Source organism: Pollicipes pollicipes, unplaced genomic scaffold (assembly GCF_011947565.3).
Source record: "Pollicipes pollicipes isolate AB1234 unplaced genomic scaffold, Ppol_2.1 Scaffold_5724;HRSCAF=6776_pilon_pilon_pilon, whole genome shotgun sequence".
Classification (NCBI taxonomy): Eukaryota; Metazoa; Arthropoda; class Thecostraca; order Pollicipedomorpha; family Pollicipedidae; genus Pollicipes; species Pollicipes pollicipes.
The window spans coordinates 51690721-51703432 of NW_023596746.1; the positions used below are offsets into that span (position 1 = coordinate 51690721).

Sequence of the window (12712 nt, forward strand, 5' to 3'; positions counted from 1 at the left end):
AGTTAACCTTAGTCCTATGAAACTCCGTGCGACAGAAGCAGTAGCATTTGTGTGCCTTGTATTCTGCTGTTGCGCCCCGGTGTAAAAGGCTGCCGAAGTGCGGGCTGAGCTGTACCACGGGACACTCGCCTCTCTTTGGGTCCGTGCCAGTGGAAAAATTCACAAAAATATTTTGAAGATAGAATGCAAAGAAAAATACAGTGACGAACTTTAAGATAATTGTCCTGTGTACCACAAGAGGGATGGTTTACGAAGAGCGTATTTATTAAGCGGCGTAAGGTCCGTTGACTTTTCGTAAGTTGTTGGTTTAAAGAAACCACCTCTTCTCCATCACGATGTCCGCTCAGTTACAGGGACACCGTTTGTATAATAAGTGAGGGTTTTTCGCACATGACTGGGAGGATCCATGTGTTCCATGATTAGCCTGTCACCAGTAGGTTCCGGTTGACCTGCACGCTAGGTCATCTTTGCAGAGGTAATATCAACTTACACATGTAATACGGGAACAGGCTCATCAACAACTTTCACCAACTGAGAAATTTGCGAAGTTCCCCTTTATCAGAATGCATGATATTGTTTTGTGACAGATTCATGCACTTTTAAATGATACGCGACTTGTCTTAAATACCGGAGGCTGCAAATCTTGAACGTTTCTTTGTCACCCATCTTTTAAACCATGAGTCGACTGAAGTACAAATTTACCAACCGACATTCTTATTCTGACAACTGTTCATCTCTTACACAACTAACTGTATGCTCCACCGTAGAGCGGCTTGCTCCATGAACTAATGCAAACGGAATCAACTCTATGGAGTTGGCTTCGATTTGGCGCAACATCACCTTGAATCGGAATCAGATCTGTCAAAATCGGAGTACGCTCAGAATTGCGCGGCGCCACTCGGAGTCGGGGTCGAAACGGTGTACTGCTAGTAGGAACAGATTTCGCGTGAGCGGACTGAAGCACCAGTTTTCCTTGATTGATGAAAACAATGGCATCACTCCTCATTCGTGAAAACAAATATAATCTGATAGACTGGGGGTCGGGCAGCGATGGTTTAAAGTCCGAAGGGCGCGGTTCAGTTTATGTAGGGTGCGGGATCGTTTTCAGTGTTGGAAGAGCTCGAGCCCCCACCTTACAGTTCAGCCCTTCCAACTTACAGGGAGCCTTCCTGACCTGATCCACACCCAACAGCCATTCGGGCTAGTCGACTGGCCACTGAGGGAGGGGCAGGGGACTGGGGTGCGTCCTCTGGACTTGTACGGAATTAAGCACCACGCTCACGGCTCTGCACTGCGAGAAATTCCAAGCTTCGGTGTCCCCCAAACGTTTGACTCGTGGTGAAAACAATGATTCGAGGAGCAAAGCAAACACCCATAGCGAATAGGAAGAAAGTAAACAGCCAGAGCCAGAGTTTTTTTATTCTCTAAATTAAAAGTGTAGCACCCCAGTCCGAGGCGAAAATACTACCAACAGGGGGATTGCCCTCTGATCTGGCTCTGTGGGAGCACGCTCTGAATTGACCCCCGTCGTGGCTTCCGCGAGCTCGGGGGGGGGGGGGGGTTGGCGTCTCGTGGTCTGCCAGCCTGCTGCGGACAGGGTGATCCGCCCAGTCCGGACCCGACCCTCGACCGTGGAGTCCGCCGCACCGATACCATTATCGCGGCCCTGAGCGACCCGAGCGGCGATTGGACCGGCCGCCCCGGAGGCGGTGGTCCGTCCCACTGTCGCGCCACGACTCTGGGGTCGGGGGCACTGGGAGAGGTGACAGCTGCCGGCTGATGAAATCCGACACTCCAAGGGCAAGGGCGCGGGAATGGGGCGCCTCCCTCCAGCTTCGTCAACACCCAGTATTTGTTCCTGCAACCGGGAATACAAAATTGACAGTGGACCTGCCTCCCTTGCATTGACAAGAATGGGTTCAAGTCCGCCTTGCCCCTCACCATCCTCCCAAAAAATAGTTCCCACTTTTTTGTCAGACTTGAGGGATGGGCAGGGGGCATGCGATATGAAGCTGGCCCAACTGGAGTGTGTCTGGTATGTGGCGATTGTGTGCTCGTAAGGGAATCCTCCATCCATTTAACACAGGCATGAATTTAACACAGGCCATCCATAACTACCCTAGGCGCGACACGACCGGCACGGTCGTCAACCAAACTGATCAGACCAGCGACCCTGCTGTCGACAATCGAGCGCACCTCGTGCCGCGGGTTTGGCAGAGGGCGGCTTTGTGCGAGCCGCTGCGCTCCGCAGAGGCTTCGCTGGCCGCTGTGCACGCCAGGGGTGGTGAAGAGTGGAAAGACCCCGGGAGGGGGCGGGGGAGAGGGGGGGGGGGGGGGAGGGCGCCGCCCGCTCTTTTCGTAGTGTGGTAACACTGCCCTGCGGCGTTATGCAATGAGGAGCTATCGAAATACGGATCTGGTCCGAGGTTTAGGGTTTAAACTCGACAGCCATTTTTGTCTTCCTACAGTCCTGGCGGGATGGACAAAGCGCGGGCATCCGTCCTTTGCCCGCCCGGGGCCGGCTCTTGTCAGTAGTTCAAGGTAGTCCGGTGCCCCGTTACGATCCTTGACTCTGTCTGTGCAGCTGATAGCAGACCACGTCATTGTTTTTCCCACCTCTGACTTCGGCGAAGCGGCGCCTGGGCGTGCTCCTCCGCGCGGCGCGCCTGACGCCGCCCCTGCCGCCAGCAGGCCGGCGGCCGCACGCGCCCGCGCTGGGCCCACCATCGACCGTGGCCGGTGGCGGTGGCGCGGCGGCAGTCGCCGCGGGTCCGGCGCCGGGCTTGTGCACCGGCCGGGAGCTCCGATTGGCTAGTGGAGAGTGGACGCGCCCGGCGCAGGGGTGGCCCTGCTGTCTGGCGGCTCGCGGATCAGTGGACGCGAAGCGGCGGCGTGGGGTAGTGCCGGGGCGCGCGAGTGGCGCCTGGTGCAACGTGGAATAGGGGGCCCGGCGCTGGGAGCCGGCCCGATAGCTGCGCTGCAGTCGGCTTCAGGTACGGCCGTGTCGGCGCCGCGGGGCATGTGAGCGGGCGGCACGGTGTGGTCCCCAGGCCACGGCGTGAATGCGTGGCCGAGGCTGCGTCACCGCTTAGTGACCAGCGACGCCCACGATTCACTTTCGACGTGCGTCTCCGACCGGCTTCGTGTGATCCGTTATATCGCTCCCCGATGTCTCTGCGCGGAGGAAGAGGAGCGCAGTTCGGCTGAACTGGCAGGTGCGGAGCGAGCACCGGGATCCGGGGGGCCGTTTAAATGGGTGTACTTGCTGCAGGTTGAACTGACTGAACGGCGAAGCGTGCGCGTGCTGGGCAAGTGTCACGAGTGCCTGGTTGTCCTTTTGAGGAGCCGCGGTCGCGGGCCTGCCGTAAGCTGTCCCGAACTGGTCTTTGGGAGTGGAATGGAATGTGGTGCCATAAGCTTTACGGAGTTGGAAGTATGCAGCAGGTGTGTGGCCAGTAGTCACTCTAGGACTGGGGAGACCTGCTGTCCACCAAACCTTCAAGGCTGCTAAACGGAAGATGTGTGCAGACTTGTTTCCCTTTTTCCAGTCATGTTTCCCATTTAAAGCAGAGATACTCACCACAAAATCAGTCCCCGAAATCTCCAGCCTCTGGTCATCCGCATCCCCATTCCCAGGCGCGGAGATATGCGCGAGATGAGACTTCTTTACTGGCAATGATTTGACTCACTTCTGGAACGTCTGGACCACAGACTCTTCGTTCCCGGAGAGTCAGTCCGCACCCTGTCCTGTCCTGGCCAAGTTTAGTTCCGACTCGCGAGCCCGGCACGCTGCAAGCAGCGATGGTTGGCAAGGATGTAACCTCACCAGCCAGCAGGCCTCGTCGCACGGTTAGCACTGCATATGCTGAGCTGTTTGCGCCGGCCAGAATCCTCTGAAAGCCATATAAAAGCGTCACAAGACACAGGCGTTGAAGCCCGGCTCCTTGGCTGCCGGTATTTGAGCCAATTTAAGGGATTGGGCCCGCCGAACACTCCGAGCCCTGTACGCACAAAGCTAGACATATGCAACTGATCCATTTGACGTTTCTCTGCCGGTAGTTTTTCCATTGTGCCGTAATGATTACGAGGCTTTGGCCCTATAGGGGGTATATGACATATGAGAACGTGGTCTTGGTGCTTTCATTTCAGCAGCGTTTTAGTCCATAGCGTTGTGACCGAAGGCAAATTGTACAGCTGCCAGTTCATTGACTGCTCAGGATTGCTTCATCAAAATTGGTTGTTTCCGTGATATTTCCTGACTAGTAAGAAAACGTTTGGTTGGCCCCACCCCTTTTATGTAAGCTTATTTACAGGATGGCGGCTCAATTTTTCCCTGTCCCAATTAGCCCGGTGCTGAATTACCAGAAATAATGGAGCCACTTTATACACAGTTCCCTAAATTGAACCGATTAGCCGGTGCATCGAATGTAGCTTGACTTGCCAGCATGACAGCCGAATTATGGGGTGAATGCTGATAAAGTCAGTGAAAAATGGTTAGTGGTTCATATGGCGTCTGTGGATGTTGAAACTTGTGTGCATAACTGTTCATAATCATAATACTTTCTACTCCTAATGGCCGTACTAATTTGCATACGATGTTGGGGATGTCTGTGCATGATGTAACGTAAGTGCCATTTGAAATCGAAGGGGCTCCAGAATCACGCATGCTCGCTTCAGCGTTAAGTAACATGAGGATATCCATCCTGAAACTCGGGCCATCTTGTGTTAGTCGTCCCCCTTACGTCGGCGGACGTTTGGCATGGTTCAGTGTCCGTCACAAAAGTCGTGTGTCGCGGCACCCACTCACTCTGAAAATGTACAATTTGCGCAAGATTGTCTGCGCATGAACGCAGTGTTTGAAATGCCCTTGGATGTGGAGTTATGACGATCGCCGGAATTCGTTGCGACGTCTTCCTGAGATGACATGACCTTTCCACGAAAGCCTTTCGGCGCATCTGGACAACTCAATAAACAGCCCGTCAGGACTCATATTTCGTCCTGTTCGAAACATCGTGCTTCTGGCGTGCACAGGGTTCGTGCTGCAGCCGTGATGATGCCTGTCGTGCCCCTTATAGCGCCCCAGTGGGATGCAAATTGGCTCTGTAGTTTACGCACCCTTAAAGGGGATTCCTCACGTTTGAGGATATTGAGGCAAGCACCAGACGTGATGAAATAAGCTAGGCTTGTAACTGTTGGTATGTTTTTAAATGAGAGAGACCTCGCTGGACAAGAAAATTACACCATTTAGTAAATGTGCTCTCCAGCACGTCATCGTTTGATTACGTCATCAAACTCTTGTATGACGCCAGAGTGGCTGCCAAACTGGCATGTGCGGAATTGCCACCGTAGCGCGGAGGACCGGTCGACTTACGGTATTTTGAATTGGAGAGAGGTGGCGTGCTAATCAGTGCGTGTTTAAAAAGCCCAAAGATCGTATGCAATTGTGTTTTGGCCCTTTATTGGCGTGTTCTGGTATATTCGCCCGTGTTGTATATTGGTAACTTGCATTCATATGCTCGATTATGGGGCGTTTATTAGTGTTCGATTCCCAGTGTTGTTTTCTCCTCAACTCGTACCACTGCCCAAATTTCTGTTTTAGCCAGCACGAAACATGATTTATCATGCTCAAAATTTGACATCAACGCATTGCATTGGTTGAGGGTCAACTAATGTCCTTTGATGCCAGAAAGCAAGCTGACACACGTTGAACACAGATAACTGACGATATTTTTTGTTGACCTTGGGCGTTACGTGGCCAGCGAGGGTGGAGTTATGCTCGCCGGGGTGACCTTGAAATGGTCTGCACGGAAACATCTGCACCAGTTGGCGAGCGTCAAGCTCAGAAACCAGGGGGCTTTGGACAGAGGGCTATCTTAAAAGGAACAGGGCTGTGCTCTACACTGATTGATTTCCAAAATTACTGTCACAACCCAAAACCCTGGTAAATGTGGAACACTCACTTTAAACCCAGTAAATAACTGATAGTGCCCTATCAGGTCATACCACATCTGAGCGTTGCTTGCATTACGGGGGCTCCAAACCTAGCTTTGGGCGTAGCTTCCGGTGCCTTTTGCTAGGCATGATTGGCTGATGCAGTCCCCAGTCCCACTGTATAAATATATGCTTGAAGAAAGGGCTGGCAGCGTGAAGTATTGCCAACATCGTGAATGCAGAGCTGTTTTCGAATGAATGTTGTGAGTCGGTTGTCTGTTCTGGAGGCCTGTTCTGGGCCCGTCCTTGGACGGTTCTTGCCGGTTGCGCCTGTGCGCTCTGTGTTCTTCTTTGTGTACCGAAAGTCTGCAGCATGTCCGGTCAGGCCGGACAGGGCAGTGGGTCTGTTAAGGCAAAGTAGCTGCCGCTGGTAGCTGTGATGTACATTATGAAGAACGTGAGACTTACCCTTTTTGCCTCCTTGATCGCTGCTTCATGTTTTAAACCGCGATAATGGAACACAGCGAGGAATAGATAGCACTGCAGCATGTTTCAACGTCAAGAACAATGAGTTTGATAGACCAGTTTCCGCCAAAGCTTTGGCATGATAGGCTCCGAGTCGCAGGGCCACGTCACCTAGCAGCATCTGTTTGCGTTGTAAACTTTCCTGTTTGGCTCCCGTCTGGACCTGGGCTTGCGTCGCCTTTCGACGTTTGGACACACACGGTGCCGGCCAGACCGGTGACCGCTTGCTGGACGCCGCTCTCTGAAAAAGGTGTCTGGCCGCAGTCCGTCCCTCCGGGGTTTTGCCGCCTCGGAGGCGCCGACAGCTTGGATCAAAGCCATGCGGAGTAAGCTGATATTTGTTCCTCCACTCCGGAGATACCCGGACACCCGTCGCCCAATTGTAAACAAAACGTCAGCTGACCCGGCGGGGGATTTCGCTGCCGCGAACTTCAAACTCAGTTCTTGCAAAAAAGCGCCTTAATTCATTCGGTATTTATAAATTCTGACAAATATAACTCAACTCAATCATTTTTTCTCTAAGCCAGCTATTTCCAAAAAAGTAAGTTGAAAAACGTCAGCTGGCCAAATGCGAATGTGAACAAGACATGAGCTGAAGTGGTTAAGTGATATAGGTGCCACATGAAAATAGAGATTTCCTTTAGCAATCATGATGCCTTTTGTGTATCTATAGAATTAGGCAGGCGAAAAGTTTGCTGAGATGAATACAATATTTTGTGCGCTTATGATTCCAGGAAAGCTCGGTCGAAAACCGCCAGTTGGCCAACATCATCCCGGAGTATCTGTTTTGTTGCTTCCACTCGGATTTACCTAGCGTTTCTTTTACGTTGGAGGCGTCTGAGGACGCTGGATGACCGCGCTGTCTTTGCTGGGCTCCGGTGTGCGGCGGCGAAGACGAGCTGACCCCGCACCAGACCGTGCTGACGTGCCGTCCACCGCGGCCCTGGGCTGATCAGGTCACATGGTAGCCCACTGCACCCGGCCGTGACTGGCCCGGCTCGGCCGCCCGATGCTGCATCTGACCGGGCCGAGGTGCTGGGCGCATTTGAATGCATAGGTTCCGGCCGCCTGTCGTAGAAATAGCTGACGTGCGCTGGATGGTGTCTGTTCAAGAAGCGCACGCAATGGCGTCCCGAGAACTCCTTCGCAACGAAGTTATTACGGGATGCCGGCGGTATGCTGGGGGTGTTAAGCAGTCACGCAGTTTAGATTACCTGTAAGGTATGTTGGTCAAAGGACTACCAAAGTAGGTGTGACAAGGTCGGCATTATGTTGGGACCGAAATTCGATCCCGAATGTGCTTTGTAGTTAGTATCAATATCAATGTGTATATATATATATATGTGTGTGTGTGTGTGTGTGTATATATGTATTAGTTTCGATATCTGATGTATTATGAGTTAGCTTGGATGAAGTGCTGTGTAGGTGCCGGGACATGTTTGTTTGCGCTGGGCTTAGTGTAAAGCGGAACCAGCCCGGGGACATCAGTGCAACATCGCCGACAGTAGACCGGTGCCCTGTAAGGCTGGTGAGTCTCCGAGAAAAATTCGCATCTGTTTAAACCCAGCCCCTACCATTTTTCATACGCTTCATGCAGAAGCCCGCCGCGACGTTCCTTTGAGGAATCGGATATGCGACGTCAACGAACATCCTGGGCGAATAAGCCCCGCGCTCGAGGAACCGTAAGGGACGATCTTCGATACCCTTGTGAGCTCTGGGACTTCCTTCTTACGGCGCTGCTCTCAGGCCTACGATCCACAGCGGTGTCATATTGGCACATCCACGGTGCGGTGGGGGCTGCCACAAGGCTGGCTACGTCTCACCACGTACCTGGTCGGGGATTACTGATGTGGACGGATTTCCTCTTGGCGTGTTCTGCCCGACAAACTGCATTGTTGGGGCGCGGGGCCTTTTCTGAAGCACATACACCGTCTTTAGCGCTGTCTGGTAATTCTTGCATTCGTAGATTAGAACAGGCCATTCCTTCATAGAGCTTTCCCGGTGGGACTATCGGGGATTATCCTGGCGGCTTGATGATTAGGCGTTCGTTTGAACGTAGCTGACTTGCAATACTGTGTGCTAGTTGCGAAAGTCCTGAGAATTACGTGGCCCTGCCGCGGTCGGAGGCGTTTTGCGGCTCATGGATGCCTCCCCAGTAGATCATGGCGCCAGCTGAAAGAACCTCTCAGAAAGTAGGGGCGCCAAAACCAGTCTTGATTCCATTCTTTGCAGGCGCTGTCACAGGGCTAATGTGCGGCCTTCTCGGAACATGAGGTGCCATGACGGCCGTGGACCCCCGTTTCCCCGCCTATTGACCTGCCAATCGATCCGATCGGCTCTCGTGTGTGCGAGGGTCCCTGGTGCAATTACAAGCTTTGTTTTACCACCAGCCGTTCCCTACAGCGCAGAGGCTCGTGCCGTGTCATGTGTGGCCCCGGTCTCAGGCCAGGGAGGTCGGGCGCAGAGACTCCTCCTATGCCATGTATGGCCCCGGTCCCAGGCCAGGAAAGTCGGGAGTTTGAGTGACCAGTGGCATTAACCATTATCATCCACTCTTCGTTATGTATAGTTCTCGAACGATGGGCGTACGCGAAAGAATGAAAGTCGCCTCAATGGGTTATCTTCACTGGCGTCCTCAAGAAGCTTTTGCTGCGTTTGTGGCGACTTTGGATTTAGTCACATTGAATCCCTTGTTATACCGCATGGCTGGAAGAGATGACATGCCGATAAGTGCCATCGCGGTGCTGGCCTCATTTACTTGTAAGTAGCTTAAACGGGTATGTTGCCAGCATGTCAAGCCGAATTGATTGGCTCTTCCCGTCAACACACCTCCTACTGCTTAAGTGTGTGCCTCCATGCAAGTACTTGCAAGCCTACCACTTTATTCTACGCCCTTGGGCGCTCTCCCAACGGCGCGCTGAACGCATCGACGCTCTGCTACCAAGACGAGACGGCTATGTGCGCGAGCTGCTCGTGTTTACTGTCGAACTGCAGGCGGCCGAGCCTGCCGGCCTCAGTCGACGAATCAGGAGCTCCGCTTCCCAATAATGCCGGCGGCCGGCTGTCGGCTTCATTTCCCCAAGTCCTCAGAACGGAATGTTTACAAAGTCACCCCATCGGGATGTCGCCACACGCCGCTGTATACTCGGAGGTGGCTCGGCGACAGTGGCACGGACCGTCCTGTCCGCCTCGGGCGGCGCCCCACTGTTCGCGCAGTAAACACAGATTTGTCACCTGCAGCCACAGTGTAAAAGTGACGATGCCTTTGGTTAGAAAATAACTTGTAAGGAAATAGAATGATGCGGATGGGTGGAAAAGACTTGTAAGGAAAGTGAATCGTGCATCCTTCGTGTTTTTTTCACATTCCCCGTGATAGAGTTAAATTTCTTATTTGAAGGCGATTTCAGCAAGCATGAGATATGATGAAATAAGCTTACGTGCAACTAAAGGTGTACTTTTAAGTGTGAAAGACTGCGTTATGCAACACAACTCCACTGCATAGTAAATATTCCCTTCAATACGTCACCGTATGATTGCATCATGTAACGCCTGTATGGCGTCAGCCGTTGCCGACTGGCCGTGAAAAATTGCCACCGTAGCGGACAGGCTGACTCACTTGTAGTGCTTCAACGTTTTGAGTGGTGGCATACCAATCGGGATGTTTGTTGTGTTTGCAGAACCCAAATATCGTTATGTGCGCGTGTTTTGTTCCTACTTCACGGCCCTCTTGTATATTGTGTGTCCTGTGTATGTCCGATATTTTGTATTCTTTACTTACATTCATAGTCGACTACGACTTGATTTTTAAGTTATTCCAATCTCAGTCTCATTTTCGTTATAACTAGTACCAATGCCTAAATTCCTGTACCATGTAGCTCCAAACGTGATTCGTGTTTGAAACTTGGATTAAGCGCATTACATCCGTTAAGGGCCAACGGAAGTTCGTTGACGCGAGAAATCGTGCTGGCGTACGCCAGACAAAAATAATTACCATATTTTTCTTGACCTTGAGCGCTACATGGCTAATGAGGTGGCAATATGTGCGTGACGTTTCTGTGACGTCGCGCATGCCTGAATGATTTTGAAATGGTTTTCACGAAAAAGTCTGCACAAGTTTGCGGACGTAAAGCTGGGAACCAAGATGTATTTGGATATTAAAAAGGGGCATGGCTATGAACGGTACCAGATGATCCACAAAAGGGTTTTGTCAGCTCAATACGCTATAGAAATGTGAAACACTGTCCCCCAAAACACTCCCCGGTAATATGTCATTCTCTGTTTTTGTGCAATTCAGCAAGCGCGTAATGCGTTACATTGGAACGCAAGCAAGCTGGACCAACGTACATATACTATTATGCATGTTTCATGCTCAACAAAACGTAAAACCATCACGCGTGCGCAAGTATCTCCATGATATCATCCCCTTTTGGCATCTGCCCACCCAATGAGAAATCATTCTCGGAGCACTGACGGCTGTAGCCTTGGTTGTGACGTCAAATTTATGTGGAGTACCCACAACTAGCGCCGCCGGCCAGCGCGCTTCCAAGCGCTGTGTTGTGGTGCAGACCATGTGGCCGTCGTAGGTGCCGCATGCTACGGCTCGTGCGGGCTTGGCATTGGTCCACGCGCCGTACTGGCAACGCGGGGGCCGGGGAAGCGTCAGACGCGCAAAATTGGCTCAACCATTCGCTCCTTTGGTGAATGAGCAGCCGTGTGACAAAAAGTGGAGAGAATGACCCACGAGGCGCGTGCATCACTGCCACTCCTGCGGTGTCGATACAGTCGTCTGGCCGCGTGGATCATCCTGCAACGCCGCAGTATCGGAAAGCCTCTTGCTGTCACGGCTGGTACACAGCGATGCATACAAACAGATGCAGTGACGCGGGCAGCCGTGCGGACCGGACCGCCAGGCCGACCCCCGAGCGGCCTTCGCGCCGCCGGTCACCCTTCGCGCGCCGCGGTGCCGACGCCCGGTCAGCGGCCGCCCGATGTCTCCAGCCGGCGTGCGCCGCCACCAGGCGCGCGGGCACCACATACCGCGCGAGCGGGAGGGTGCCGCGGCGCGCCGACGCCCGCCCCGCCGGGCACGGCGCGGTGTGGTGGAGACGCGGCCGCCGCGCCGACCAGACGGCGCTTCGACGCCCAGAATAGCCGTGGCCCGGGGTGGCTGCGGTCGCGGCCGAACCGAGCGCAGGGTACCGGCGCTAGCCGCGACCGTTCCGATGCTGCGTAAACGTACAGCAGGGTGCCGGTCGATGCCGTGTGGCAGAGAAACGCTGGGCACAGCTACGAGTTGAAGTGGGGAGGGAGGGCGGCCGCTGCGATGATGCTCAGAGTGACTGCGGGAGGGAGACGACCGGGATGCTGGGCTACAGGGCGTGGGAGGAACCGCCGGGGTGCTGTCAGTCACCGTGCGTCAGGAGAGGAACCACGGGTGCCGGACAGTGAGGTTTGGGGATGAGATCACCAGGCTGCCAATCGGAGTAATAGTGCTGGACTGCACAGCGCTGGCATGCGCGCAGTGTCAGAATGCACTGTGCTCGCAGTTACAGCACCCATAAGGCTACTGCTTAGAGAGTCGTATCGCTGGGGGATGACTGGGTCAGAGTCAGAGTCAGAGTTACAGCACCAACGGGGGAGGCAGTGACGTGACGCTGGCTCTGCGAGTCGCTACCCACCCGCGGAGAGGTCTCCTACGCGCGAGCAGCCCGCCGAACCCCCTCAAGAGCTGCCGCTGACCTGGCGCTGGGAATCAGGCGCACTGACCACTCGGACGGGCGCCCCACAGCCTCTGACAGGAGCTCGACACCTCAAACGGTCACGGGTCGGAGGGCGGCTCTGTGACAGCCACGCAGCGCTGGGACCCGCTGCGCCCTTGGAGCGTCGCTCCCAGGCCTGTGATGTGTCTCGCACATGGCGTGGACGGCCGCGGACCATAGCCGCCTGTGTTTATCCAAATTCTGTGTTTGTAATCACGACATTCTGCAGGCGCGCCCAGAGTTTCGAGTTTCGTGACTGTCGCTCTGTCTGCGCATTGTCTGGCGGCTGTGTGGAAAGGGCGGAGAAGTCACCGAGACGTGATAGAAAGTGGGAATGGTTTGCTGTGACCTTGCCATCCACATTGCATCGGTGAGAATATTCTTGCTTGTTCTCGAAGCTCCGTCGAAGGCTAATTGCTCCTCCGCTGTTGCCCGACACCCGATCATTACGCCTGTGCCGGCTTGGGCATGTGGGTCCTACTGGGCTCGTGCATGCC

The 12712-nt window shown here is 53.8% G+C and overlaps 1 protein-coding gene across 2 annotated transcripts in view; it reads left to right on the top strand.

Annotated features, from left to right (window-relative positions):
* Positions 1-12712, top strand: part of ttv (exostosin glycosyltransferase 1 ttv) — a 75310-nt gene that overhangs the window by 15895 nt on the left and 46703 nt on the right. Inside the window, exon 1 of one of the 2 annotated variants that reach the window (XM_037226036.1) lies at positions 2773-2993. The exons of the other annotated variant lie outside the window; for it this stretch is intronic. The gene's annotated coding sequence lies outside the window, so the exon portion shown is untranslated. Of the gene's footprint in view, positions 1-2772; positions 2994-12712 lie in introns of those variants that run through there. 2 annotated transcript variants of the gene reach the window in all.